The sequence below is a fragment of the Rhipicephalus microplus genome, chromosome 5, assembly GCF_043290135.1.
Source record: "Rhipicephalus microplus isolate Deutch F79 chromosome 5, USDA_Rmic, whole genome shotgun sequence".
Classification (NCBI taxonomy): Eukaryota; Metazoa; Arthropoda; class Arachnida; order Ixodida; family Ixodidae; genus Rhipicephalus; species Rhipicephalus microplus.
Window position 1 is genome coordinate 162,618,464 of NC_134704.1, and position 27,475 is coordinate 162,645,938.

Here is a 27,475-nt window from a genome sequence, read left to right on the forward strand (position 1 = left end):
AAAGAGACAAGTCATTGTAGAATGACAAATAAGTAGATAGACATATAAAAATAACAAAAAAGAGAATTTGACCGAGAAGTGATTTGAACACGCATCCTTCTCATCTGGAGTCAGACATGGTACCGTTGCGCAACCGAGTCCGCCTATAGGGTAGCCCTTCGCACACACGCGGTAGCATGTTTTGCTCGGCCTTCTGTCGATGACGCACAGGTAAAGAGACAAGTCATTGCAGACAGACAAATAAGTAGATAGACAGATAGATGAAAAGAATAAAAAAAGAACTTAACACCGGACGTGATTCGAACACGCGAACTTCTGATCTTGAGTCAGACGTGCTACTGTGTCGCCACCGAGTCCACTTAGCGCAGCCGTTCGCACACACGCCGTAGCATCTTTTGCACGGCCTTCTGTCGATGAAGCACAGGTAAAGAGACAAGTCATTGTAGAATGACAAATAAGTAGATAGACAGATAAAAATAACAAAAAAGAGAATTTGACCCGCACGTGGTACGAACACGCAACCTACTGATCTGGAGTACGACGCGCTAAAGTTGCGTCACCGAGTCCGCTTAGGGTAGCCGTTCGCACACACGCGGTAGCATGTTTTGCTCGGCCTTCTGTCGATGAAGCACAGGTAAAGAGACAAGTCATTGTAGACAAATAAGTAGATAGACAGATAGTTGAAAATAATAAAAAAAAGAATTTGACCCGCACACGGTTCGAACATGCAACCTTCTGATCTTGAGTCAGACCCGCTACCGTTGCGCCACCGAGTCCGCTTGGGGTAGCCGTTCGCACAAACGTGGTAGCATGTTTTGCTCGGCCTTCTGTCGATGAATCCGAAATAAAGGGACAAGTCATTGTAGACAGACAATTAAGTAGATATTCTGATAGATGAAAATAATAAAAAAAAATTTGACCCAGTAGTGATTCGAACACGCAACCTTCTGATCTGGAGTCAGACGCGCTACCGTTGCGCCACCGAGTGCGCTTAGGGTTGCCGTTCGAACACACGCGGTAGCATGTTTTGCACGGCCTTCTGGCGGTGCAGCACAGGTAAAGAGACAAGTCATTGTAGGCAGACAAATAAGTAGATAGACAGATGAAAATGATAAAAAACAGAATTTGACCCGGACGTGATTCGAACACGCAACCTTCTGATCTGGAGTCAGACGCGCTACCGGTTCGCCACCGAGTCCGCTTAGTGTAGCCGCTCGCCCACACGTGGTAGCATGTTTTGCTCGGATTTCTATCGATGAAGCACAGGTAAAGAGACAAGTCATTGTAGAATGACAAATAAGTAGATAGACATATAAAAATAACAAAAAAGAGAATTTGACCGAGACGTGATTCGAACACGCATCCTTCTCATCTGGAGTCATACATGGTACCGTTGCGCAACCGAGTCCGCCTATAGGGTAGCCCTTCGCACACACGCGGTAGCATGTTTTGCTCGGCCTTCTGTCGATGACGCACAGGTAAAGAGACAAGTCATTGCAGACAGACAAATAAGTAGATAGACAGATAGATGAAAAGAATAAAAAAAGAACTTAACACCGAACGTGATTCGAACACGCGAACTTCTGATCGTGAGTCAGACGTGCTACTGTGTCGCCACCGAGTCCACTTAGCGCAGCCGTTCGCACACACGCCGTAGCATCTTTTGCTCGGCCTTCTGTCGATGAAGCACAGGTAAAGAGACAAGTCATTGTAGAATGACAAATAAGTAGATAGACAGATAAAAATAACAAAAAAGAGAATTTGACCCGCACGTGGTACGAACACGCAACCTACTGATCTGGAGTACGACGCGCTAAAGTTGCGTCACCGAGTCCGCTTAGGGTAGCCGTTCGCACACACGCGGTAGCATGTTTTGCTCGGCCTTCTGTCGATGAAGCACAGGTAAAGAGACAAGTCATTGTAGACAAATAAGTAGATAGACAGATAGTTGAAAATAACAAAAAAAAAGAATTTGACCCGCACACGGTTCGAACACGCAACCTTCTGATCTTGAGTCAGACGCGCTACCGTTGCGCCACCGAGTCCGCTTAGGGTAGCCGTTCGCACAAACGTGGTAGCATGTTTTGCTCGGCCTTCTGTCGATGAATCCGAAATAAAGGGACAAGTCATTGTAGACAGACAATTAAGTAGATATTCTGATAGATGAAAATAATAAAAAAAAAATTTGACCCAGTAGTGATTCGAACACGCAACCTTCTGATCTGGAGTCAGACGTGGTACCGGTGCGCCACCAAGTCCGCTCATAGGGTTTCCATCGCACACACGCGGAAGCATGTTTTGCTCGGCCTTGTGTCGATGAAGCACAGGTAGACAAGTAATTGTAGACAGACAAATAAGTAGATAGACAGATAGATGAAAATAATAAAAAAAGAGAACTTGACCCGGACGTGATTCGAACACGCAACCTTCTGATATGGAGTAAGACGTGCTACCGTGTCGCCACCGAGGCCACTTAGTGTAGCCGTTTTCACACGCGCAGTAGCATGTCTTGCTCGGCATTGGGTCGATGAAGCACAAGTAAAGAGACAAGTCATTGTAGAATGACAAATAAGTAGATAGATATATAAAAATAACAAAAAAGAGAATTTGACCCAGACGTGATTTGAACACGCATCCTACTCATCTGGAGTAAGACGTGGTACCTTTGCGCAACCGAGTCCACCTATAGGGTAGCCCTTCGCACACACGCGGTAGCATGTTTTGCTCGGCCTTCTGTCGATGACGCACAGGTAAAGAGACAAGTCATTGGAGACAGACAAATAAGTAGATAGACAGATAGATGAAAAGAATAAAAAAGAGAATTTGACCCAGACGTTATTAGAACACGCCACCTTCTGATCTTGAGTCAGACGCGCTACCGTTGCGCCACCGAGTCCGCTTAGGGTAGCCGTTCGCACAAACGTGGTAGCATGTTTTGCTCGGCCTTCTGTCGATGCAGCACAGGTAAAGAGACAAGTCATTGTAAGCAGACAAATAAGTAGATAGACAGGTGAAAATGATAAAAAACAGAATTTGACCCAGACGTGATTCGAACACGCAACCTTCTGATCTGGAGTCAGACGCGCTACAGGTTCGCCACCGAGTCCGCTTAGTGTAGCCGTTCGCCCATACGTGGTAGCATGTTTTGCTCGGCCTTCTGTCGATGAAACACAGGTAAAGAGACAAGTCATTTTAGACAGACAAATAAGTAGATAGACAGATAGATGAAAATAATAAAAAAGAAAACTTGACCCGGACGTGATTCGAACACGCATTCTTCTGATATGGAGTCAGACGTGCAACCGTTGCGCCACCGAGTCCGTTTAGGGTCGCCGTTCGCACACACGCGGTAGCATGTTTTGCACGGCCTTCTCTCGATGAAGCACAAGTAAAGAGACAAGTCATTGTAGAATTACAAATAAGTAGATAGACATATAAAAATAACAAAAAAGAGAATTTGACCCAGACGTGATTTGAACACGCATCCTTCTCATCTGCGGTCAGACGTGGTACCGTTGCGCAACCGAGTCCACCTATAGGATAGACCTTCGCACACACGCGGTAGCATGTTTAGCTCGGCCTTCTGTCGATGACGCACAGGTAAAGAGGCAAGTCATTGCAGACAGACAAATAAGTAGATAGACAGATAGATGAAAAGAATAAAAAAAAACTTAACACGGACGTGATTCGAACACCCGAACTTCTGATCTTGAGTCAGACGTGCTACTGTGTCGCCACCGAGTCCACTTAGCGCAGCCGTTCACACACACGCCGTAGCATGTTTTGCTCGGCCTTCTGTCGATGAAGCACAGGTAAAGAGACAAGTCATTGTAGAATGACAAATAAGTAGATAGACAGATAAAAATAACAAAAAAGAGAGTTTGACCCGCACATGGTACGAACACGCAACCTTCTGATCTGGAGTATGACGCGCTAAAGTTGCGTCACCGAGTCCGCTTAAGGTAGCCGTTCGCACACACGCGGTAGCATGTTTTGCACGGCCTTCTGTCGATGCAGCACAGGTAAAGAGACAAGTCATTGTAGGCAGACAAATATGTAGATAGACAGATGGAAATGATAAAAAAGAGAATTTGACCCGGACGTGATTCGAACACGCAACCTTCTGATCTGGAGTCAGACGCGCTACCGGTTCGCCACCGAGTCCGCTAGTGTAGCCGTTCGCCCACATGTGGTAGCATGTTTTGCTCGGCCTTCTATCGATGAAGCACAAGTAAAAAGACAAGTCCTTGTAGAATGACAAATAAGTAGATAGACAGATAGATGAAAATAATAAAAACGAGAATTTGACCCGAACGAGATCCGAACACGCAACCTTCCGATCGGGAGTCGGACGCGCTACTGTTGCGCCACCAAGTCCAAATAAGGGTAGCCGTTCGCACACACTAGGTAGCATGTTTTGCACGGTCTTGAGTCAAGGAAGCACAGGTAAAGAGACAAGTCATTGTAGACAGACAAATAAGTAGATAGACAGATAGTTGAAAATATTAAAAGAAAGAATTTCACCCAGACGTGATTTGAACACGCAACCTTCTGATCTGGAGTCTGACACGCTATCGTTGCGCCTCAGAGTCCGCTTAGGGTAGCCCTTCGCACACACGCGGTAGCATGTTTTGCTCGGCCTTCTGTCGATGAAACACAGGTAAAGAGACAAGTCATTGTAGACAGACAAATAAGTAGATAGACAGATAGATGAAAATAATAAAAAAGAGAATTTGACCCAGACGTGATTTGAACACGCAACCTTCTGATCCTGAGTCAGACGTGGTACCGTATCGCCACCGAGCCTACTTAGTGTAGGCGTTCGCACACACGCGGTAGCACGTTTTGCTCGGTCTTCTGTCGTTGAAACACAAGTAAAGAGACAAGTCATTGTAGACAGACAAATAAGTAGATAGACAGATAGATGAAAAGAATAAAAAAGAGAATTTGACCCGGACGTTATTAGAACACGCAACCTTCTGATCTTGAGTCAGACGCGCTACCGTTGCGCCACCGAGTCCGCTTAGGGTAGCCGTTCGCACAAACGTGGTAGCATGTTTTGCTCGGCCTTCTGTCGATGAAGCACAGGTAAAGAGACAAGTCATTGTAGACAGACAAATAAGTAGATAGACAGATAGTTGAAAATAATAAAAAAGGGAATTTGACCCAGACGTGATTCGAACACGCAACCTTCTGATCTCAAGTCAGACGCGCTACCGTTGCGCCACCGAGTCCGCTTAGGGTAGCCGTTCGCACAAACGTGTTAGCATGTTTTGCTTGGCCTTCTGACGATGAAGCACAGGTAAAGAGACTAGTCATTGTAGACAGACAAATAAGTAGATAGACAGATAGATGAAAATAATAAAAAAGAGAACTTGACCCGGACGTGATTCGAACACGCATTCTTCTGATATGGAGTCAGACGTGCAACCGTTGCGCCACCGAGTCCGTTTAGGGTCGCCGTTCGCACACACGCGGTAGCATGTTTTGCACGGCCTTCTGTCGATGCAGCACAGGTAGAGACAAGTCATTGTAAGCAGACAAATAAGTAGATAGACTGATGAAAATGACAAAAAAGAGAATTTGACCCGGACGTGATTCGAACACGCAACCTTCTGATCTGGAGTCAGACGCGCTACAGGTTCGCCACCGAGTTCGCTTAGTGTAGCCATTCGCCCACACGTGGTAGCATCTTTTGCTCGGCCTTCTATCGATGGAGCACAAGTAAAGAGACAAGTCATTGTAGAATGACAAATAAGTAGATAGACATATAAAAATAACAAAAAAGAGAATTTGACCGAGACGTGATTTGAACACGCATCCTTCTCATCTGGAGTCAGACATGGTACCGTTGCGCAACCGAGTCCGCCTATAGGGTAGCCCTTCGCACACACGCGGTAGCATGTTTTGCTCGGCCTTCTGTCGATGACGCACAGGTAAAGAGACAAGTCATTGCAGACAGACAAATAAGTAGATAGACAGATAGATGAAAAGAATAAAAAAAGAACTTAACACCGGACGTGATTCGAACACGCGAACTTCTGATCTTGAGTCAGACGTGCTACTGTGTCGCCAACGAGTCCACTTAGCGCAGCCGTTCGCACACACGCCGTAGCATCTTTTGCACGGCCTTCTGTCGATGAAGCACAGGTAAAGAGACAAGTCATTGTAGAATGACAAATAAGTAGATAGACAGATAAAAATAACAAAAAAGAGAATTTGACCCGCACGTGGTACGAACACGCAACCTACTGATCTGGAGTACGACGCGCTAAAGTTGCGTCACCGAGTCCGCTTAGGGTAGCCGTTCGCACACACGCGGTAGCATGTTTTGCTCGGCCTTTTGTCGATGAAGCACAGGTAAAGAGACAAGTCATTGTAGACAAATAAGTACATAGACAGATAGTTGAAAATAATAAAAAAAAGAATTTGACCCGCACACGGTTCGAACATGCAACCTTCTGATCTTGAGTCAGACCCGCTACCGTTGCGCCACCGAGTCCGCTTGGGGTAGCCGTTCGCACAAACGTGGTAGCATGTTTTGCTCGGCCTTCTGTCGATGAATCCGAAATAAAGGGACAAGTCATTGTAGACAGACAATTAGGTAGATATTCTGATAGATAATAAAAAAAATTTGACCCAGTAGTGATTCGAACACGCAACCTTCTGATCTGGAGTCAGACGCGCTACCGTTGCGCCACCGAGTGCGCTTAGGGTTGCCGTTCGAACACACGCGGTAGCATGTTTTGCACGGCCTTCTGGCGGTGCAGCACAGGTAAAGAGATAAGTCATTGTAGGCAGACAAATAAGTAGATAGACAGATGAAAATGATAAAAAACAGAATTTGACCCGGACGTGATTCGAACACGCAACCTTCTGATCTGGAGTCAGACGCGCTACCGGTTCGCCACCGAGTCCGCTTAGTGTAGCCGCTCGCCCACACGTGGTAGCATGTTTTGCTCGGATTTCTATCGATGAAGCACAGGTAAAGAGACAAGTCATTGTAGAATGACAAATAAGTAGATAGACATATAAAAATAACAAAAAAGAGAATTTGACCGAGACGTGATTCGAACACGCATCCTTCTCATCTGGAGTCATACATGGTACCGTTGCGCAACCGAGTCCGCCTATAGGGTAGCCCTTCGCACACACGCGGTAGCATGTTTTGCTCGGCCTTCTGTCGATGACGCACAGGTAAAGAGACAAGTCATTGCAGACAGACAAATAAGTAGATAGACAGAGAGATGAAAAGAATAAAAAAAGAACTTAACACCGAACGTGATTCGAACACGCGAACTTCTGATCGTGAGTCAGACGTGCTACTGTTTCGCCACCGAGTCCACTTAGCGCAGCCGTTCGCACACACGCCGTAGCATCTTTTGCTCGGCCTTCTGTCGATGAAGCACAGGTAAAGAGACAAGTCATTGTAGAATGACAAATAAGTAGATAGACAGATAAAAATAACAAAAAAGAGAATTTGACCCGCACGTGGTACGAACACGCAACCTACTGATCTGGAGTACGACGCGCTAAAGTTGCGTCACCGAGTCCGCTTAGGGTAGCCGTTCGCACACACGCGGTAGCATGTTTTGCTCGGCCTTCTGTCGATGAAGCACAGGTAAAGAGACAAGTCATTGTAGACAAATAAGTAGATAGACAGATAGTTGAAAATAATAAAAAAAAGAATTTGACCCGCACACGGTTCGAACACGCAACCTTCTGATCTTGAGTCAGACGCGCTACCGTTGCGCCACCGAGTCCGCTTAGGGTAGCCGTTCGCACAAACGTGGTAGCATGTTTTGCTCGGCCTTCTGTCGATGAATCCGAAATAAAGGGACAAGTCATTGTAGACAGACAATTAAGTAGATATTCTGATAGATGAAAATAATAAAAAAAAATTTGACCCAGTAGTGATTCGAACACGCAACCTTCTGATCTGGAGTCAGACGTGGTACCGGTGCGCCACCAAGTCCGCTCATAGGGTTTTCCATCGCACACACGCGGAAGCATGTTTTGCTCGGCCTTGTGTCGATGAAGCACAGGTAGACAAGTAATTGTAGACAGACAAATAAGTAGATAGACAGATAGATGAAAATAATAAAAAAAGAGAACTTGACCCGGACGTGATTCGAACACGCAACCTTCTGATATGGAGTAAGACGTGCTACCGTGTCGCCACCGAGGCCACTTAGTGTAGCCGTTTTCACACGCGCAGTAGCATGTCTTGCTCGGCCTTGGGTCGATGAAGCACAAGTAAAGAGACAAGTCATTGTAGAATGAAAAATAAGTAGATAGATATATAAAAATAACAAAAAAGAGAATTTGACCCAGACGTGATTTGAACACGCATCCTACTCATCTGGAGTAAGACGTGGTACCTTTGCGCAACCGAGTCCACCTATAGGGTAGCCCTTCGCACACACGCGGTAGCATGTTTTGCTCGGCCTTCTGTCGATGACGCACAGGTAAAGAGACAAGTCATTGGAGACAGACAAATAAGTAGATAGACAGATAGATGAAAAGAATAAAAAAGAGAATTTGACCCAGACGTTATTAGAACACGCCACCTTCTGATCTTGAGTCAGACGCGCTACCGTTGCGCCACCGAGTCCGCTTAGGGTAGCCGTTCGCACAAACGTGGTAGCATGTTTTGCTCGGCCTTCTGTCGATGCAGCACAGGTAAAGAGACAAGTCATTGTAAGCAGACAAATAAGTAGATAGACAGGTGAAAATGATAAAAAACAGAATTTGACCCAGACGTGATTCGAACACGCAACCTTCTGATCTGGAGTCAGACGCGCTACAGGTTCGCCACCGAGTCCGCTTAGTGTAGCCGTTCGCCCATACGTGGTAGCATGTTTTGCTCGGCCTTCTGTCGATGAAACACAGGTAAAGAGACAAGTCATTGTAGACAGACAAATAAGTAGATAGACAGATAGATGAAAATAATAAAAAAGAAAACTTGACCCGGACGTGATTCGAACACGCATTCTTCTGATATGGAGTCAGACGTGCAACCGTTGCGCCACCGAGTCCGTTTAGGGTCGCCGTTCGCACACACGCGGTAGCATGTTTTGCACGGCCTTCTCTCGATGAAGTACAAGTAAAGAGACAAGTCATTGTAGAATTACAAAAAAGTAGATAGACATATAAAAATAACAAGAAAGAGAATTTGACCCAGACGTGATTTGAACACGCATCCTTCTCATCTGGAGTCAGACGTGGTACCGTTGCGCAACCGAGTCCACCTATAGGATAGACCTTCGCACACACGCGGTAGCATGTTTAGCTCGGCCTTCTGTCGATGACGCACAGGTAAAGAGGCAAGTCATTGCAGACAGACAAATAAGTAGATAGACAGATAGATGAAAAGAATAAAAAAAAACTTAACACGGACGTGATTCGAACACCCGAACTTCTGATCTTGAGTCAAACGTGCTACTGTGTCGCCACCGAGTCCACTTAGCGCAGCCGTTCACACACACGCCGTAGCATGTTTTGCTCGGCCTTCTGTCGATGAAGCACAGGTAAAGAGACAAGTCATTGTAGAATGACAAATAAGTAGATAGACAGATAAAAATAACAAAAAAGAGAGTTTGACCCGCACATGGTACGAACACGCAACCTTCTGATCTGGAGTATGACGCGCTAAAGTTGCGTCACCGAGTCCGCTTAAGGTAGCCGTTCGCACACACGCGGTAGCATGTTTTGCTCGGCCTTCTGTCGATAAAGCACAGGTAAAGAGACAAATCATTGTACACAGACAAATAATTAGATAGACAGATAGATGAAAATAATAAAAAAAGAACTTAACACGGACGTGATTCGAACAAGCGAACTTCTGATCTGGAGTCAGACGCGCTACCGTTGCGCCACCGAGTGCGCTTAGGGTTGCCGTTCGAACACATGCGCTAGCATGTTTTGCACGGCCTTCTGGCGGTGCAGCACAGGTAAAGAGACAAGTCATTGTAGGCAGACAAATAAGTAGATAGACAGATGAAAATGATAAAAAACAGAATTTGACCCGGACGTGATTCGAACACGCAACCTTCTGATCTGGAATCAGACGCGCTACCGGTTCGCCACCGAGTCCGCTTAGTGTAGCCGCTCGCCCACACGTGGTAGCATGTTTTGCTCGGATTTCTATCGATGAAGCACAGGTAAAGAGACAAGTCAGTGTAGAATGACAAATAAGTAGATAGACAGATAAAAATAACAAAAAAGAGAATTTGACCCGCATATGGTACGAACACGCAACCTTCTGATCTGGAGTATGACGCGCTAAAGTTGCGCCACCGAGTCCCCTTAGGGTAGCCGTTCGCACACACGCGGTAGCATGTTTTGCACGGCCTTCTGTCGATGCAGCACAGGTAAAGAGACAAGTCATTGTAGACAAACAAATAGGTAGATAGACAGATAGATGAAAATAATAAAAAAGAGAACTTGACCCGGACGTGATTTGAACACGCATTCTTCTGATATGGAGTGAGACGTGCAACCGTTACGCCACCGAGTCCGTTTAGGGTCGCCGTTCGCACACACTCGGTAGCATGTTTTGCACGGCCTTCTGTCGATACAGCACGGGTAAAAAGACAAGTCATTGTAGGCAGACAAATAAGTAGACAGACAGATGAAAATGATAAAAAAGAGAATTTGACCCGGACGTGATTCGAACACGCAACCTTCTGATCTGGAGTCAGACGCGCTACCGGTTCGCCTGCGAGTCCGCTTAGTGTAGCCGTTCGCCCACACGTGGTAGCATGTTTTGCTCGGCCTTCTGTCGATGAAGCACAGGTAAAGAGACAAGTCATTGTAGACAGACAAATAAGTAGATAGACAGATAGATGAAAATAATAAAGAGAATTTGACCCAGACGTGATTCGAACACGCAACCTTCTGATCTGGAGTCAGACGCGCTACCGTTGCGCCACCGAGTGCGCTTAGGGTAACCGTTCGCACAAACGTGGTAGCATGTTTTGCTCGGCCTTCTTTCGATGAATCCCAAATAAAGGGACAAGTCATTGTCGACAGACAAATAGGTAGATAGACAGATAGATGAAAATAATAAAAAACAGAATTTGACCCGGACGTGATTTGAACACGCTACCTTCTGATCTGGAGTGAGACGCGCTACCGTTGCGCCACCGAGTCTTTTTTTCCCCTTATTACCTGTTTTCGGCTCACGTAAACAATACACATATTAACAGATAATTACACAACACAATGCAAAACATTGTAAAAACCGTGGCTCAAATGATGTGGCCACGTATCTGTTAAAATGTTTTTATCGTCGATAGTAATTTGACGCGCGGCAACTATTCTGGGGTGAATTCATGCAACTTTTGTTCATCCACAAAATTTCTTATATACTCTTTGAAGTACTGGGTGGGTGCTCGTGCATCTACATCAAAGTGCATGGCTGCCATCCTGGATTTCCAAATGCTATGAAGAGCCATAAGCATTATCATATCATATGGCGTACCGTCGTCACTTTGTATTTGCAAATAGCGGATGCCATGGGCATCAAGGGGAAATTTTTTTGATCGTGCGCTGGAGCACGTCCCAAAGAAAGACAGCATCCCAGCAGTCAATGAATACATGCTCAATTGTCTCCTCCTTTCTGCATATTATGCAATGCGTGCCCCAAGGAACGTAAAACCCCTTTGCAGCCATCCAGGTTTTGACGGTCAGCGTACCGGTATGTAATTTAAAAAAGAAATTCTTAGCACCTGGCGATATTTTCATCGCCTTGACGCGCTTTAGTACAGTGTTGCCATGGCATACATTGTAAAGGGACCGATACAAAGGCACTAGTAAAAACACATCACATAGGTCCTTGTACAACTTTCTTCGTCGGACTTGACTTAAGTATTCAAGAGAAAACCGCACTGACAGAAACCTACAAGAAAGTACAACTTCGCGGAGAAAGCCATAAACACCACCAGGTATGCTGCAGGTTGATACAACCATGTTAGGCAAGTGTTGCCCCAGGCGAAGTTGACAGACAGTGCGAAGGAATGGGTTGTCGACGTCTGTAAAGAAACAAAATTGATTGACTACCTGTCTTAAAAACAAATGCGACAAGCCGAGTCCTCCATTTCGCACTCGAAGAAATAAATTGGTCCGACTCGATCTTTCCCAAGACGATTCCCTCACAAAGACAGCGAACACACGGTGAAATTTCTGGATGTTTACCCTTGAACAATGTAAGACTTGTAAGATATACCAAATTTTACTCACTAAGAATATGTTGCAAAGTGTGGCTTTAGAAAACATAGACCAAATCCAGCCATTCCACTTGTTCACTCTTTCCCGCAGGTTATCCACTTGGCTCCTCCAGTACGAGTCGCTGTCTTTGTAGCATTCGAGGGGGGCACCCAAGTATTTCACTGGTGTCGTAACAAACCTTATGCTGGAAAAACTGTCTGGGGTTTCTGCCCAGTCATCGTGCCAAAAGCCAAGGCATTTTCCCCAGTTTACAGCGCTGCCACTTGCAGCACAGAAGTTAGTAACGCATTTGACAGCATCTGCTATGCTGTCAGAGTCCGCGCAAAAAATGGCAATATCGTCCGCATAAGCCAACAGTCGGACTTCAATTTCGTGCAGCTTAAACCCACGGACACAGTCATTGTCTATGACACTCAAACAAAAGGAGTCTATGTACAAACAAAACAATAGTGGTGAGAGAGGACAATCCTGACGGACCAAACGCTTGACTGGGATGCGCTTCCCCACCACCTTGTTAACGATTAGCCGCGTTGAGCAGTCTCGGTACTCCATGACAACCCCCTCTTTGATTATTTTCCCTAAATTCACATAATCTAGGACGCACAGCAGAATTTCATGAGGCACCCTGTCAAAAGCCTTCTCGAGGTCGATTTTCAGCATTGCGACTCGCGCACCAATAGCGTCGCAACATTCGAGGATGCTCCGGGCTGCGTGTATATTCGTGAGGATAGTTAGACCTTTAATGCCGCACGTCCGATGCGCCCCCACGAGCTCCGTAATGACTGTTGGCAACCTTTTAGCTAGGATTTTCATGAATATCTTGTAATCTCCCTTAGTGAGGCAGATTGGGCGGTAAGAATTTACTTTGCGCAGTACAACGGGGTCTTCCGATTTCGGTATAAGAACAGTGTGAGATGATGAAAAGGACGGGGGTAATATTTTCAGCTCGAACACCTCATTATAAACGTCGACTAAGACTTTTGTTATTTCAAACTTGAAACACTTATAAAAGGCGGAAGTCAGACCATAAGGGCCAGGTGATTTCCCGGGATGCATGCTTTCATTAGCACTGTTAACTTCCTCTTCCGAAATGGGTTCCTCCAATATTTCTTTTGTATTATTGTCAAGCTTTGGCATCAGCGGTAAAAATCTTTTTTAAAACGATCGACATCAACTGAGCTGGCGGCGAATAAACCATCGAAGTGCTCAAAGAAAGCACGCTCGATAACATCTGCGACATCGCTGACTTCACCCTCGTGTTCAATTTCTGTTATCTGATTACGACGCGCATGCCACTTTTCTGAGCCCAACGCCCTTTTTGACGGTGGTTCTGCCGTTATCAGTCGCTCGGCTCTTGCCCGAACCATAGCACCGCGGTATCTTTCGACATCGAACCGCTCAATTTTACTTTTCAACGCGCGAATATCTTCAAGAAACATGCCGGGCATTCTACATTCTTCGAGGAGCAATTTTTCCAGGTTTCTGCGCATGAGCTTTTCTTCTGCTCCTTTTTCTCTGCTTATAGTGCTCGAGCGTTCCAAAGCCTTCAGTTTAACGACCTGCTCGAAGTTCTCCCATTTTTCTCTAAACGTCTTTTTACTGCGAACTTCCATTTTTTCAACTTCCGTCATTACTTCCTCCATAAATTTTTCATCACTCAGCAGATTCGAATTCAATTTCCATAGTTGCCACTCGAAGGCCCTTTTCGTTTCTTTCGTGCTAGCTACTACGAAGCTAACCAAGCAGTGGTCACTAAATGAAACGGCGTTAACACGGTATGCCTTGCAAAGCGGTAACAATTCTACACTCACGTACGCCCTATCTAGTCGGGCATGGCTGGCTGCCTGAAAGTGGGTGTACTGCATAGTCCGGCCACCACCGAGACATTCAGCCACATCCTCCAAACCATGTTCTCTTACTTTATCGCTTAAGACAGCCGTACTTGCATCCCTGTAATGTCGTTCGCTAGTTTTGTCTTTGGCTGAAAGGACGCAGTTGAAATCGCCAATAAGGATTAGGAGCCTATTACATTTGGTATACTGCTTTAGTTGTTCGAAAAATATGCGTCTTTCGTCAGTGACAGTCGGTGTGTACAAGCATATTGCGCGCCATTCCAGTCCCGAAAACAAAAGATCACAAACAATGAGCCGACCAGACGAACATGACGTTGAGGCTTCTACTTTAGCACCCAGACTCTGCCGGACGAACAAAACGCAATGGGAAGAAGTCCCTATGGCATGGCTAACTATAACAGAATACCGCGGCAAGAATTGGCGCACCATGCCCCCAGTTTCATCGTCGCCATGGACTTTAGTCTCTTGGACTGCCAGTATGTCAAGGTCGAGGTCACTTACTAGCCGATAAAGCTGACATTGTTTTCTCCGTGAGGCCAGGCCACGCACATTTAAAGTGGCCACACGGATTGAATTTTCTATTTGCACCATTGTAAGGCTACGAAAAACCCAGGGGCATGGCGCTTACTTTACAACTGCAATTCCTTCCTGAACGCCTTGTCCCAGTACAGTCCTTAAGTTGGCGAAGGCGGCGTTTCCGCCGTCTTGCGCTCCGACGAAATATTTGGCCGTGGCCAAATGAGAGGCCGCCGAGCGGGAGTCGTTTTGGCGGGTGGTTCGTCCGGCGAGGCAGCAGTGGGGCCCTTGTCTTTTTTCCCTTCGTCACGGGGACGCTTTCCCGTCACAGTGCCACTGTCGATTTCAATGCCAGTCATCGGTTCAGCCTCGGAGGGGGTCTCGTCTGCTAAGCCAAGAAACGTGTCGCCGGTGCTGCTTGCATCCACCTTTTCACTGCTTTCTCCTACGCCTTCGTATGGAAGCCCGTCGTCGGGCTTACCTGGTGCTTCACACACGCCCTCTTCTACATTGCATGACGACCCATCTTCCACAGCAGAGTTTGGGTTAACTCCTGCTGCTTCTTCCGAAACTGCTTCGTCCATGAGGTGCTCCAGTGCATCACTTTCCTGCGCTGGTCCGGTCACACTGGCATATGTCTTCGCGCAGTCGTCGTCTTCGTGGCCGAAGCGGCAACAACGACTGCAGCGGGGTACTCGGCAGTCGCGACGTATGTGACCGGTACTCTTGCACCGTAGGCACAACGGTGCACGGCCCGGAACGACAACGAGAGTCAGCTCTCCGGCAATCTTGAGCTGGTGGGGAATATCATCCACCTTGACGTCGGAGTGCAGCTTTAGTCCCACAGACCGCGTCGTTGAGCCCTTTTCTGTGATGCCCGGTGCTCGCTACTTCTCCCGTTTCACTTCGAACACTTTCCCATAGGGAGTCAAGGCAACACGCACGTCGTCGTCGGTCACGCCGTGCAGCAACCAGTGAAGCTTCAAGCGAACCTCGCGGTTATTTGGGTCAATGAGCAAACATGGGCGATCCTTTACCTTCACATCGATGGCGGAGAGAACCTTCCGAGCAGCCTCAGCACTCGTCAGTGTCACAGCCCATACGTGGTTCATTTGATCCGCCCCCAACGCCAAAACGTCGTCGAGCGCACCAAGCTTGGCCAAAGTGTCCCGGTAATCTTCGACGCGGTAAGGCCGGGCTCTCGGATCACCATGCATGAAAACGGTATTCGCAGCGATGCGTCCGGAAGGCAGATTGGGCAAAATCACCTGATAATCGTCCGCGCTAGGCGCAAAAACCCTGTTACCGCGGCCCGGTCGGGCCGCTGATACCGCTCCGTCGGAGCCGAACATTCCGCGACCGTATCGCTCGAAAGCCGGAAGTTGAATGCGCCACCGAGTCCGTTTAGGGTGGCCGTTCGCACATACGCGGTAGCATGTTTTGAACGGCATTCTGTCAATGAATCCCAAGTAAAGGGACAAGTCTTTGTAGAAGGACAAATATGTAGATAAACAGATAGATGAAAATCATAAAAAGAGAATTTGACCCGGACGTGATTAGAACACGCAACCTTCTGATCTGGAGTATGACGCGCTAAAGTTGCGCCACCGAGTCCTCTTAGGGTAGCCGTTCGCACACACGCGGTAGCATGTTTTGCACGGCCTTCTGTCGATGCAGCACAGGTAAAGAGACAAGTCATTGTAGACAAACAAATAGGTAGATAGACAGATAGATGAAAATAATAAAAAAGAGAACTTGACCCGGACGTGATTTGAACACGCATTCTTCTGATATGGAGTCAGACGTGCAACCGTTGCGCCACCGAGTCCGTTTAGGGTCGCCGTTCGCACACACTCGGTAGCATGTTTTGCACGGCCTTCTGTCGATGCAGCACAGGTAAAAAGACAAGTCATTGTAGGCAGACAAATAGGTAGACAGACAGATGAAAATGATAAAAAAGAGAATTTGACCCGGACGTGATTCGAACACGCAACCTTCTGATCTGGAGTCAGACGCGCTACCGGTTCGCCATCGAGTCCGCTTAGTGTAGCCGTTCGCCCACACGTGGTAGCATGTTTTGCTCGGCCTTCTGTCGATGAAGCACAGGTAAAGAGACAAGTCATTGTAGACAGACAAATAAGTAGATAGACAGATAGATGAAAATAATAAAGAGAATTTGACCCAGACGTGATTCGAACACGCAACCTTCTGATCTGGAGTCAGACGCGCTACCGTTGCGCCACCGAGTGCGCTTAGGGTAACCGTTCGCAAAAACGTGGTAGCATGTTTTTCTCGGCCTTCTTTCGATGAATCCCAAATAAAGGGACAAGTCATTGTAGACAGACAAATAGGTAGATAGACAGATATTTGAAAACAATAAAAAAGAGAATTTGACCCAGACGTGATTCGAACACGCAACCTTCTGATCTGGAGTCAGACGCGCTACCGTTGCGCCAACGAGTCTTTTTTCCCCCTTATTACCTGTTTTCAGCTCACGTAAACAATACACATAATAACAGATAATTACACAACACAATGCAAAACATTGTAAAAACCATGGCTCAAATGATGTAACCACGTATCTGTTAAAATGTTTTTATCGTCGATAGTAATTCGACGCGCGGCAACCATTCTGGGGTGAATTCCTGCAACTTTTGTTCATCCACAAAATTTCTTATATACTCTTTGAAGTACTGGGTGGGTGCTCGTGCATCTACATCAAAGTGCATGACTGCCATCCTGGATTTCCAAATGCTATGAAGAGCCATAAGCATTATCATATCATATGGGGTACCGTCGTCACTTTGTATTTGCAAATAGCGGATGCCATGGGCATATGGGGAAATCTTTTTTGATCGTGCGCTGGAGCACGTCCCACAGAAAATAGCATCCCAGCAGTCAATGAATACATGCTCAATTGTCTCCTCCTTTCTGCATATTATGCAATGCGTGCCCCAAGGAACGTAAAACCCCTTTGCAGCCATCCAGGTTTTGACGGTCAGCGTACCAGTATGTAATTTAAAAAAGAAATTCTTAGCACCTGGCGATATTTTCATCGCCTTGACGCGCTTTAGTACAGTGTGGCCATGGCATACATTGTAAAGGGACCGTTACAAAGGCACTGGTAAAAACACATCACATAGGTCCTTGTACAACTTTCTTCGTCGGACTTGACTCAAGTATTCAAGTGAAAACCGCACTGACAGAAACCTACAAGAAAGTACAACTTCGCGGAGAAAGCCATAAACACCACCAGGTACGCTGCAGGTTGATACAACCATGTTAGGCAAGTGTTGCCCCATGCGAAGTTGACAGACAGTGCAAAGGAATGGGTTGTCGACGTCTCTAAAAAAACAAAATCGATTGACTACCTGTCTTAAAAACAAAAGCGACAAGCCCAGTCCTCCATTTCGCACTCGAAGAAATAAATTGGTCCGACTCGATCTTTCCCAAGACGATTCCCTCACAAAGACAGCGAACACACGGTGAAATTTCTGGATGTTTACCCTTGAACAATGTAAGACTTGTAAGATATACCAAATTTTACTCACTAAGAATATGTTGCAAATTGTGGCTTTAGAAAACATAGACCAGTTCCAGCCATTCCACTTGTTCACTCTTACCCGCAGGTTATCCACTTGGCTCCTCCAGTACGAGTCGCTGTCTTTGTAGCAATCGAGGGGGGCACCCAAGTATTTCACCGGTGTCGTAACAAACCTTATGCTGGAAAAACTGTCCGGGGTTTCTGCCCAGTCATTGTGCCAAAAGCCAAGGCATTTTCCCCAGTTTACAGCGCTGCCACTTGCAGCACAGAAGTTAGTAACGCATTTGACAGCATCTGCTATGCTGTCAGAGTCCACGCAAAAAATGGCAATATCGTCCGCATAAGCCAACAGTCGGACTTCAACCTCGTGCAGCTTAAACCCACGGACACAGTCATTCTCTATGACACTCAAGCAAAGGGACTCTATGTACAAACAAAACAATAGTGGTGAGAGAGGACAACCCTGACGGACCGAGCGCTTGACTGGGATGCGCTTCCCCACCACCTTGTTAACGATTAGCCGCGTTGAGCAGTTTCGGTACGCCATGACAACCCCCTCTTTGATTATTTTCCCTAAATTCACATAATCTAGGATGCACAGCAGAATTTCATGAGGCACCCTGTGAAAAGCCTTCTCGAGGTCAATTTGCAGCATTGCGACTCGCGCACCAATAGCGTCGCAACATTCGAGGACGCTCCGGGCTGCGTGTATATTCGTGAGGATAGTTCGACCTTTAATGCCGCACGTCTGATGCGGCCCCACGAGCTCCGTAATGACTGTTTGCAACCTTTTAGCTAGGATTTTCATGAATATCTTGTAATCTCCATTAGTGAGGCAGATTGGGCGGTAAGAATTTACTTTGCGCAGTGCAACGGGGTCTACCGATTTTGGTATAAGAACAGTGTGAGATGATGAAAAGGACGGGGGCAATATTTTCAGCTCGAATGCCTCATTATAAACGTCGGCTAAGACTGGTGTTATTTCAAACTTGAAACACTTATAAAAGGCGGAAGTCAGACCATCAGGGCCAGGCGATTTCCCGGGATGCATACTTTCAATAGCACTGTTAACTTCCTCTTCCGAAATGGGTTCTTCCAATATTTCTTTTGTATTATTGTCAAGCTTTGGCATCAGCGGTAAAAAATCTTTTTTAAAACGATCGACATAAACTGAGCTGGCGGTGAATAAACCATTGAAGTGCTCAAAGAAAGCACGCTCGATAACATCTGCGACATCGCCGACTTCACCCTCGTGTTCAATTTCTGTTATCTGATTACGACGCGCATGCCAGTTTTCTGAGCCCAACGCACTTTTTGACGGTGCTTCTGCCGTTATCAGTCGCTCGGCTCTTGTGCGAACCATAGCACCGCGGTATCTTTCGACATCGAACCGCTCAATTTTATTTTTCAACGCGCGAATATCTTCAAGAAACATGCCGGGCATTCTACATTCTTCAAGGAGCAATTTTTCCAGGTTTCTGCGCATGAGCTTTTCTTCTGCTCCTTTTTCTCTGCTTATAGCGCTCGAGTGTTCCAAAGCCTTCAGTTTAACGACCTGCTTGAAGTTCTCCCATTTTTCTCTAAACGTCTTTTTACTGCGAACTTTCATTTTTTCAACTTCCGTCATTACTTCCTCCATAAATTTTTCATCACTCAGCAGATTCGAATTCAAGTTCCATAGTTGCCACTCGAAGGCCCTTTTCGTTTCTTTCGTGCTAGCTACTACAAAGCTAACCAAGCAGTGGTGACCTAATGAAACGGCGTTAACACGGTATGCCTTGCAAAGCGGTACCAATTCTACACTCACGTACGCCCTATCTAGTCGGGCATGGCTGGCTGCCTGAAAGTGGGTGTACTGCATAGTCCGGCCACCACCGAGACATTCAGCCACATCCTCCAAACCATGTTCTCTTACTGTATCGCTTAAGACAGCCGTACTTGCATCTCTGTAATGTCATTCGCTACTTTTGTCTTTGGCTGAAAGGACGCAGTTGAAATCGCCAATAAGAAGTGGAGCCTATTACATTTGGTATACTGCTTTAGTTGTTCGAAAAATATGCGTCTTTCGTCAGTGACAGTCGGTGCATACAAGCATATTACGCGCCATTCCAGTCGCGAAAACAAAAGATCACATACAATGAGTCGACCAGACGGACATGACGTTGAGGCTTCTACTTTAGCACCCAGACTCTGTCGGACTAACAAAACGCAACCGGAAGAAGTCCCTATGACATGGCTAACTATAACAGAATACCGCGGCAAGAATTGGCACACCATGCCCCCAGTTTCATCGTCGCCATGGACTTTAGTCTCTTGGACTGCCAGTATGTAAAGGTCGAGGTCACTTACTAGCCGATAAAGCTGACATTGTTTTCTCCGTGAGGCCAGGCTACGCACATTTAGAGTGGCCACACGGATTGAATTTTCTATTTGCACCATTGTAAGGCTACGAAAAACCCAGGGGCATGGCGCTTACCTTACAACTGCAATTCCTTCCTGAACGCCTTGTCCCAGTAAAGTCCTTAAGTTGGCGAAGGCGGCGTTTCCGCCGTCTTGCGCTCCGACGAAATATTTGGCCGTGGCCGAATGAGAGGCCGCCGAGCGGGAGTCGTTTTGGCGGGTGGTTCGTCCGGCGAGGCAGCAGTGGGGCCCTTGTCTTTTTTCCCTTCGTCACGGGGACGCTTTCCCGTCACAGTGCCACTGTCGCTTTCAATCCCAGTCATCAGTTCAGCCTCGGAGGGGGTCTCGTCTGCTAAGCCAAGAAACGTGTCTCCGGTGCTGCTTGCATCCACCTTTTCACTGCTTTCTCCTACGCCTTCGTATGGAAGCCTGGCGTCGGGCTTACCTGGTGCTTCACACACGCCTTCTACATTGCATGACGACCCATCTTCCACAGCAGAGTTTGGGTTATTTCCTGCTGTTTCTTCCGAGTCTGCTTCGTCCATGAGGTGCTCCAGTGCATCACTTTCCTGCGCTGGTCCGGTCACACTGGCATATGTCTTCGCGCAGTTGTCGTCTTCGTGGCCGAAGCGGCGACAACGACTGCAGCGGGACGGCAGTTGTGCTGCAGTCGGCAGTCGCGACGTATGTGACCGGTACTCTTGCACCGTAGGCACAACGGTGCACGGCCTGGAACGAGAACGAGAGTCAGCTCTCCGGCAATCTTGAGCTGGTGGAGAATGTCATCCACCTTGACGTCGGAGTGCACCTTTAGTCTCACAGACCGCGTCGTTAAGCCCTTTTCTGTGGTGCCCGGTGCTCGCCACTTCTCCCGTTTCACTTCGAACACTTTCCCATAGGGAGTCAAGGCAACACGCACGTCGTCGTCGGTCACGCCGTGCAGCAACCAGTGAAGCTTCAAGCGAACCTCGCGGTTATTTGGGTGAATGAGCAAACATGGGCGATCCTTTACCTTCACATCGATGACGGAGAGCAACTTCCGAGCAGCCTCAGCACTCGCCAGTGTCACAGCCCATACGTGGTTCATTTGATACGCCCCCAACGCCAAAACGTCGTTGAGCGCACCAAGCTTGGCCAAAGTGTCCCGGTAATCTTCGACGCGGTAAGGCCGGGCTCTCGGATCACCATGCATGAAAACGGTATTCGCAGCGATGCGTCCGGAAGGCAGATTGGGCAAAATAATCTGATGATCGTCGGCGCTAGGCGCAAAAACCCTGTTACCGCGGCCCGGTCGGGCCGCTGATACCGCTCCGTCGGAGCCGAACATTCCGCGACCGTATCGCTCGAAAGCCGGAAGTGGAATGTGCCACCGAGTCCGTTTAGGGTCGCCGTTTGCACATACGCGGTAGCATGTTTTGCACGGCCTTCTGTCAATGAATCCCAAGTAAAGGGACAAGTCATTGTAGAAGGACAAATATGTAGATAAACAGATAGATGAAAATCATAAAAAGAGAATTTGACCCGGACGTGATTAGAACACGCAACCTTCTGATCTGGAGTCAGACGTGCTAAAGTTGCACCAACGAGTCCGCTTAAGGTAGCCGTTCGCACACACGCGGTAGCATGTTTTTCTCGGCCTTCTGTCGATGAAACACGGGTAAAAAGACAAGTCATTGTAGACAGACAAATAAGTAGATAGACAGATGAAAATGATAAAAAAGAGAATTTGACCCGGACGTGATTCGAACACGCATCTTTCTCATCTGGAGTCAGACGTGGTACCGTTGCGAAACCGAGTCCGCCTATAGGGTAGCCCTTCGCACACACGCGGTAGCATGTTTTGCTCGGCCTTCTGTCGATGACGCACAGGTAAAGAAACAAGTCATTGTAGAAAGAAAAAAAAGTAAATAGACAGATAGATGAAAATAATAAAAAAAACAACTTAACACAGACGTGATTCGAACACGCGAACTTCTGATCTTGAGTCAGACGTGCTACTGTGTCGCCACCGAGTCCACTTAGCGCAGCCGTTCGCACACACGCCTTGCATATTTTGCTCGGCCTTCTGTCGATGAAGCACAGGTAAAGAGACAAGTCATTGTATAATGACAAATAAGTAGATAGACAGATAAAAAATAACAAAAAGAGAATTTGACCCGCACATGGTACGAACACGCAACCTTCTGATGTGGAGTATGACGCGCTAAAGTTGCGCCACCGAGTCCGCTTAGCGTAGCCGTTCGCACACACGCAGTAGCATGTTTTGCTCGGCCTTCTGTCTATGAAGCACAGGTAAAGAGACAAGTCATTGTAGACAGACAAATGAGTAGATAGACAGATAGTTGAAAATAATAAAAAAGAGTATTTGACCCGGACGTGATTCGAACACGCAACCTTCTGATCTGGAGTCAGATGCGCTACCGTTGCGCCACCGAGTCCGCTTAGAGTAGCCGTTCGCCCAAACGTGGTAGCATGTTTTGCTCGGCCTTCTGTCGATGAATCCCAAGTAAAGGGAAGAGTCATTGTAGAAGGACAAATAAGTAGATAAACAGATAGATGAAAATCATAAAAAGAGAATTTGACCCGGACGTGAATAGAACATGCAACCTTCTGATCTGGAGTCTGACGCGCTATCGTTGCGCCTCAGAGTCTGCTTAGGGTAGCCGTTCGCACACACGTGGTAGCATGTTTTGCTTGGCCTTCTGACGATGAAGCACAGCTGAAGAGACAAGTCATTGTAGACAGAAAAAAGAGTAGATAGGCAGATAGAGGAAAATAATAAAAAAGAGAATTTGACTTAGACGTGATTCGAACATTTAACCTTCTGATCTGGAGTCAGACGTGCAACCATTGTGCCACCGAATCCGTTTAGGGTCGCCGTTCGCACACACGCGGTAGCGTGTTTTGCACGGCTTTCTGTCGATGCAGCACAGGTAAATAGACAAGTCATTGTAGGCAGACAAATAAGTAGATAGACAGATGAAAATGATAAAAAAGAAAATTGATCCGGACGTGATTCGAACACGTAACCTTCTGATCTGGAGTCAGACGCGCTACCGGTTCGCCACTAAGTCCGCTTAGTGTAGCCGTTCGCACACACGCGGTAGCATGTTTTGCTCGGCCTTCTGTCGATGAAGCACAGGTAAAGAGACAAGTCATTGTAGACAGACAAATAGGTAGATAGATAGAATAAAATAATAAAAAAGAACTTAACTCGGACGTGATTCAAACACGCGAACTTCTGATATGGAGTCGGACGTGCTACTGTGTCGCCACCGAGTCAACTTAGCGCAGCCGTTCGCACACACGCCGTAGCATGTTTTGCTCGGCCTTCTGTCGATGAAGCACAGGTAAAGAGACAAGCCATTGTAGAATGACAAATAGGTAGACAGACAGATACATTAAGATAATAAAGAAGAGAATTTGACCCGAACGTGATTCGAACTCGCAACCTTCCGATCTGGAGTCAGACGCGCTACTGTTGTGCCACCAAGTACGTTTAGGGTAGCCGTTCGCACACACGCGGTAGCATGTTTTGCACGGCCTTCAGTCAAGGAAGCACAGGTAAAAGATAAGTCATTGTAGACAGACAAATAAGTAGATTGACAGATAGTTGAAAATAATAAAAGAAAGAATTTCACCCAGACGTGATTCGAACACGCAACCTTCTGATCTGGAGTCTGACGCGCTATCGTTGCGCCTCAGAGTCTGCTTAGGGTAGCCGTTCGCACACACGTGGTAGCATGTTTTGCTTGGCCTTCTGACGATGAAGCACAGCTGAAGAGACTAGTCATTGTAGACAGAAAAAAGAGTAGATAGGCAGATAGAGGAAAATAATAAAAAAGAGAATTTGACTTAGACGTGATTCGAACATTTAACCTTCTGATCTGGAGTCAGACGCGCTACCGTTGCGCCACCGAGTCCGCTTAGGGTAGCCGTTCGCACAAACGTGGTAGCATTTTTTGCTCGGCCTTCTGTCAATGAATCCCAAGTAAAGGGACAAGTCATTGTAGAAGGACAAATAAGTAGATAAACAGATAGATGAAAATCATAAAAAGAGAATTTGACCCGGACGTGATTAGAACACGCAACCTTCTGATCTGGAGTCAGACGTGCTAAAGTTGCACCACCGAGTCCGCTTAAGGTAGCCGTTCGCACACACGCGGTAGCATGTTTTGCTCGGCCTTCTGTCGATGAAACACGGGTAAAGAGACAAGTCATTGTAGACAGACAAATAAGTAGATAGACAGATAGATGAAAATAATAAAAAAAGAACTTGACCCGGACGTGATTCGAACACGCAACCTTCTGATCTGGAGTCAGCCGTGGTACCGTTGCACCACCGAGTCGGTTTAAAGGTTTCCCTTCGCACACACGCGGTAGCAAATTTTGCTCAGCCTTGTGTCGATGAAGCTCAGGTAAAGAGACAAGTCATTGTAGACAGACAAATAAGTAGATAGACAGATAGATGAAAATAATAAAAAAAGAGAACTTGACCCGGACGTGATTCGAACACGCAACCTTCTGATATGGAGTCAGACGTGCTACCGTGTCGCCACCAAGTCCGTTTAGGGGCGCCGTTCGCACACACGCGGTAGCATGTTTTGCACGGCCTTCTGTCGATGCAGCACAGGTAAAGAGACAAGTCATTGTAGAATGACAAATAAGTAGATAGTAATACAAAAATAACAAAAAAGGGTATTTGACCCAGACCTGATTCGAACACGCATCCTTCTCATCTGGAGTCAGACGTGGTACCGTTGCGAAACCGAGTTCGCCTATAGGGTAGCCCTTCGCACACACGCGGTAGCATGTTTTGCTCGGCCTTCTGTCGATGACGCACAGGTAAAGAGACAAGTCATTGTAGACAGACAAATAAGTAGATTGACAGATAGATGAAAATAATAAAAAAATGAACTTAACACGGACGTGAATCGAACACGCGAACTTCTGATCTGGAGTATGACGCGCTAAAGTTGCGCCACCGAGTCCGCTTAGCGTAGCCGTTCGCACCCACGCGGTAGCATGTTTTTCTCGGCCTTCTGTCGATGAAGCACAGGTAAAGAGACAAGTCATTGTAGGCAGACAAATAAGTAGATAGACAGATAGTTGAAAATAATAAAAAAGAGAATTTGACCCGGATGTCATTCGAACACGCAACTTTCTGATCTGGTGTCAGGCGCGCTACCGGTTTGCCACAGAGTCCGCTTAGAATTGCCGTTCGCACACACGTGGTAGCATGTTTTGCTCGGCCTTCTATCGAAGAAGCACAGGTAAAGAGACAAGTCGTTGTTGACAGACAAATAAGTAGATAGACACATTGATGAAAATAATATAAAAATAGAATTTGACCCGGACGTGATTCGAACACGCAACCTTATGATCTGGAGTCAGACGTGCTACCATGTCGCCATCAAGTCCACTTAAGGTAGCCGTTCGCACACACGCAGTAGCATGCTTTCCTCAGCCTTCTGTCGAAAGCACAGGTAAAGAGATAAGTCATTGTAGAATGACAAATAAGTAGATAGACAGATAGACGAAAATAATAAAAAAGAGAACTTGACCCAGACGTGATTCGAACACGCATCCTTCTCATCTGGAGTCAGACGTGGTACCGTTGCGCAACCGAGTCCGCCTATAGGGTAGCCCTTCGCACACACGCGGTAGCAAGTTTTGCTCGGCCTTCTGTCGATGATGCACTGGTAAAGAGACAAGTCATTGTAGACAGACAAATAAGTAGATAGATAGATGAAAATAATAAAAAAAGAACTTAACACGGACGTGATTCAAACACGCGAACTTCTGATCTGGAGTCAGACGTGCTACTGTGTCGCCACCGAGTCAACTTAGCGCAGCCGTTCGCACACACGCCGTAGCATGTTTTGCTCGGCCTTCTGTCGATGAAGCACAGGTAAAGAGACAAGCCATTGTAGAATGACAAATAGGTAGACAGACAGATACATTAAAATAATAAAAAAGAGAATTTGACCCGAACGTGATTCGAACACGCAACCTTCCGATCTGGAGTCAGACGCGCTACTGTTGCGCCACCAAGTCCGTTTAGGGTAGCCGTTCGCACACACGCGGTAGCATGTTTTGCACGGCCTTCTGTCGAGGAAGCACAGGTAAAGAGACAAGTCATTGTAGACAGACAAATAGGTAGATAGACAGATAGTTCAAAATAATAAAAGAAAGAATTTCACCCAGACGTGATTCGAACACGCAACCTTCTGATCTGGAGTCTGATCGCTATCGTTGCGCCACCGAGTCCGCTTAGGGTAGCCGTTCGCACACACGCGGTAGCATGTTTTGCAAGGCCTTCTGTCGAAGAAGCAGAGGTAAAGGAACAAGTCATTGTAGAAGGACAAATAAGTAGATAGACAGATAGATGAAAATATTAAAAAGAGAATTTGACACGGACGTGATTAGAACACGCAACCTTCTGTTATGGAGTCAGACGTGCTAAAGTTGCGCCACCGAGTCCGCTTAGGGTAGCCGTTCGCACACAAGCGGTAACATGTTTTGCACGGCCTTATGTCGATGAAGCACAGGTAAAGAGACAAGTCATTGTAGACAGACAAATAAGTAAACAGACAGATGATGAAAATAATAATAAGGGAATTTGACCCAGACGTGATTAGAACACGCAACCTTCTGATCTGGAGTCGGACGCTCTACCAGTTCACCACCGAGTCCGCTTAGGGTGGCCGTTCGCACACACGTGGTAGCATGTTTTGCTCGGTCTTCTATCGAAGAAGCACAGGTAAAGAGACAAGTCGTTGTTGACAGACAAAGAAATAGATAGACAAATGAAAATAACAAAAAAGAGAATTTGACCCGCACGCGGTTCCAACACGCAACCTTCTGATCTGGAGTCAGACGCGCTACCAGTTCGCCACCGAGTCCGCTTAGGGTAGCTGTTGCACACACG

The 27,475-nt window shown here is 46.7% G+C and overlaps 19 non-coding genes across 19 annotated transcripts; all 19 read right to left on the minus strand.

The window, feature by feature from the left end:
• Positions 1-1,126: 1,126 nt before the first annotated feature.
• On the minus strand, positions 1,127-1,198 carry TRNAW-CCA (transfer RNA tryptophan (anticodon CCA)). Its single transcript has one exon. It is a non-coding gene; the product is annotated as a tRNA-Trp (tRNA).
• Positions 1,199-1,973: 775 nt separating this feature from the next.
• TRNAL-CAA (transfer RNA leucine (anticodon CAA)) lies at positions 1,974-2,045 on the minus strand. Its single transcript has one exon. It is a non-coding gene; the product is annotated as a tRNA-Leu (tRNA).
• A 1,203-nt stretch (positions 2,046-3,248) lies between these two features.
• Positions 3,249-3,320, minus strand: TRNAW-CCA (transfer RNA tryptophan (anticodon CCA)). The gene has a single exon. It is a non-coding gene; the product is annotated as a tRNA-Trp (tRNA).
• A 772-nt stretch (positions 3,321-4,092) lies between these two features.
• On the minus strand, positions 4,093-4,164 carry TRNAW-CCA (transfer RNA tryptophan (anticodon CCA)). Its single transcript has one exon. It is a non-coding gene; the product is annotated as a tRNA-Trp (tRNA).
• Positions 4,165-4,948: 784 nt separating this feature from the next.
• TRNAL-CAA (transfer RNA leucine (anticodon CAA)) lies at positions 4,949-5,020 on the minus strand. Its single transcript has one exon. It is a non-coding gene; the product is annotated as a tRNA-Leu (tRNA).
• Positions 5,021-5,162: 142 nt separating this feature from the next.
• TRNAS-UGA (transfer RNA serine (anticodon UGA)) lies at positions 5,163-5,234 on the minus strand. The gene has a single exon. It is a non-coding gene; the product is annotated as a tRNA-Ser (tRNA).
• Positions 5,235-5,376: 142 nt separating this feature from the next.
• On the minus strand, positions 5,377-5,448 carry TRNAW-CCA (transfer RNA tryptophan (anticodon CCA)). The gene has a single exon. It is a non-coding gene; the product is annotated as a tRNA-Trp (tRNA).
• A 1,397-nt stretch (positions 5,449-6,845) lies between these two features.
• Positions 6,846-6,917, minus strand: TRNAW-CCA (transfer RNA tryptophan (anticodon CCA)). The gene has a single exon. It is a non-coding gene; the product is annotated as a tRNA-Trp (tRNA).
• Positions 6,918-7,691: 774 nt separating this feature from the next.
• On the minus strand, positions 7,692-7,763 carry TRNAL-CAA (transfer RNA leucine (anticodon CAA)). Its single transcript has one exon. It is a non-coding gene; the product is annotated as a tRNA-Leu (tRNA).
• A 1,203-nt stretch (positions 7,764-8,966) lies between these two features.
• Positions 8,967-9,038, minus strand: TRNAW-CCA (transfer RNA tryptophan (anticodon CCA)). The gene has a single exon. It is a non-coding gene; the product is annotated as a tRNA-Trp (tRNA).
• A 985-nt stretch (positions 9,039-10,023) lies between these two features.
• On the minus strand, positions 10,024-10,095 carry TRNAW-CCA (transfer RNA tryptophan (anticodon CCA)). Its single transcript has one exon. It is a non-coding gene; the product is annotated as a tRNA-Trp (tRNA).
• Positions 10,096-10,868: 773 nt separating this feature from the next.
• TRNAW-CCA (transfer RNA tryptophan (anticodon CCA)) lies at positions 10,869-10,940 on the minus strand. Its single transcript has one exon. It is a non-coding gene; the product is annotated as a tRNA-Trp (tRNA).
• A 142-nt stretch (positions 10,941-11,082) lies between these two features.
• On the minus strand, positions 11,083-11,154 carry TRNAW-CCA (transfer RNA tryptophan (anticodon CCA)). The gene has a single exon. It is a non-coding gene; the product is annotated as a tRNA-Trp (tRNA).
• A 5,623-nt stretch (positions 11,155-16,777) lies between these two features.
• TRNAW-CCA (transfer RNA tryptophan (anticodon CCA)) lies at positions 16,778-16,849 on the minus strand. The gene has a single exon. It is a non-coding gene; the product is annotated as a tRNA-Trp (tRNA).
• A 142-nt stretch (positions 16,850-16,991) lies between these two features.
• On the minus strand, positions 16,992-17,063 carry TRNAW-CCA (transfer RNA tryptophan (anticodon CCA)). The gene has a single exon. It is a non-coding gene; the product is annotated as a tRNA-Trp (tRNA).
• A 5,847-nt stretch (positions 17,064-22,910) lies between these two features.
• On the minus strand, positions 22,911-22,982 carry TRNAW-CCA (transfer RNA tryptophan (anticodon CCA)). The gene has a single exon. It is a non-coding gene; the product is annotated as a tRNA-Trp (tRNA).
• A 1,413-nt stretch (positions 22,983-24,395) lies between these two features.
• Positions 24,396-24,467, minus strand: TRNAW-CCA (transfer RNA tryptophan (anticodon CCA)). Its single transcript has one exon. It is a non-coding gene; the product is annotated as a tRNA-Trp (tRNA).
• Positions 24,468-24,821: 354 nt separating this feature from the next.
• Positions 24,822-24,893, minus strand: TRNAW-CCA (transfer RNA tryptophan (anticodon CCA)). Its single transcript has one exon. It is a non-coding gene; the product is annotated as a tRNA-Trp (tRNA).
• Positions 24,894-26,529: 1,636 nt separating this feature from the next.
• TRNAW-CCA (transfer RNA tryptophan (anticodon CCA)) lies at positions 26,530-26,601 on the minus strand. Its single transcript has one exon. It is a non-coding gene; the product is annotated as a tRNA-Trp (tRNA).
• Between the last annotated feature and the right edge of the window lie 874 nt (positions 26,602-27,475).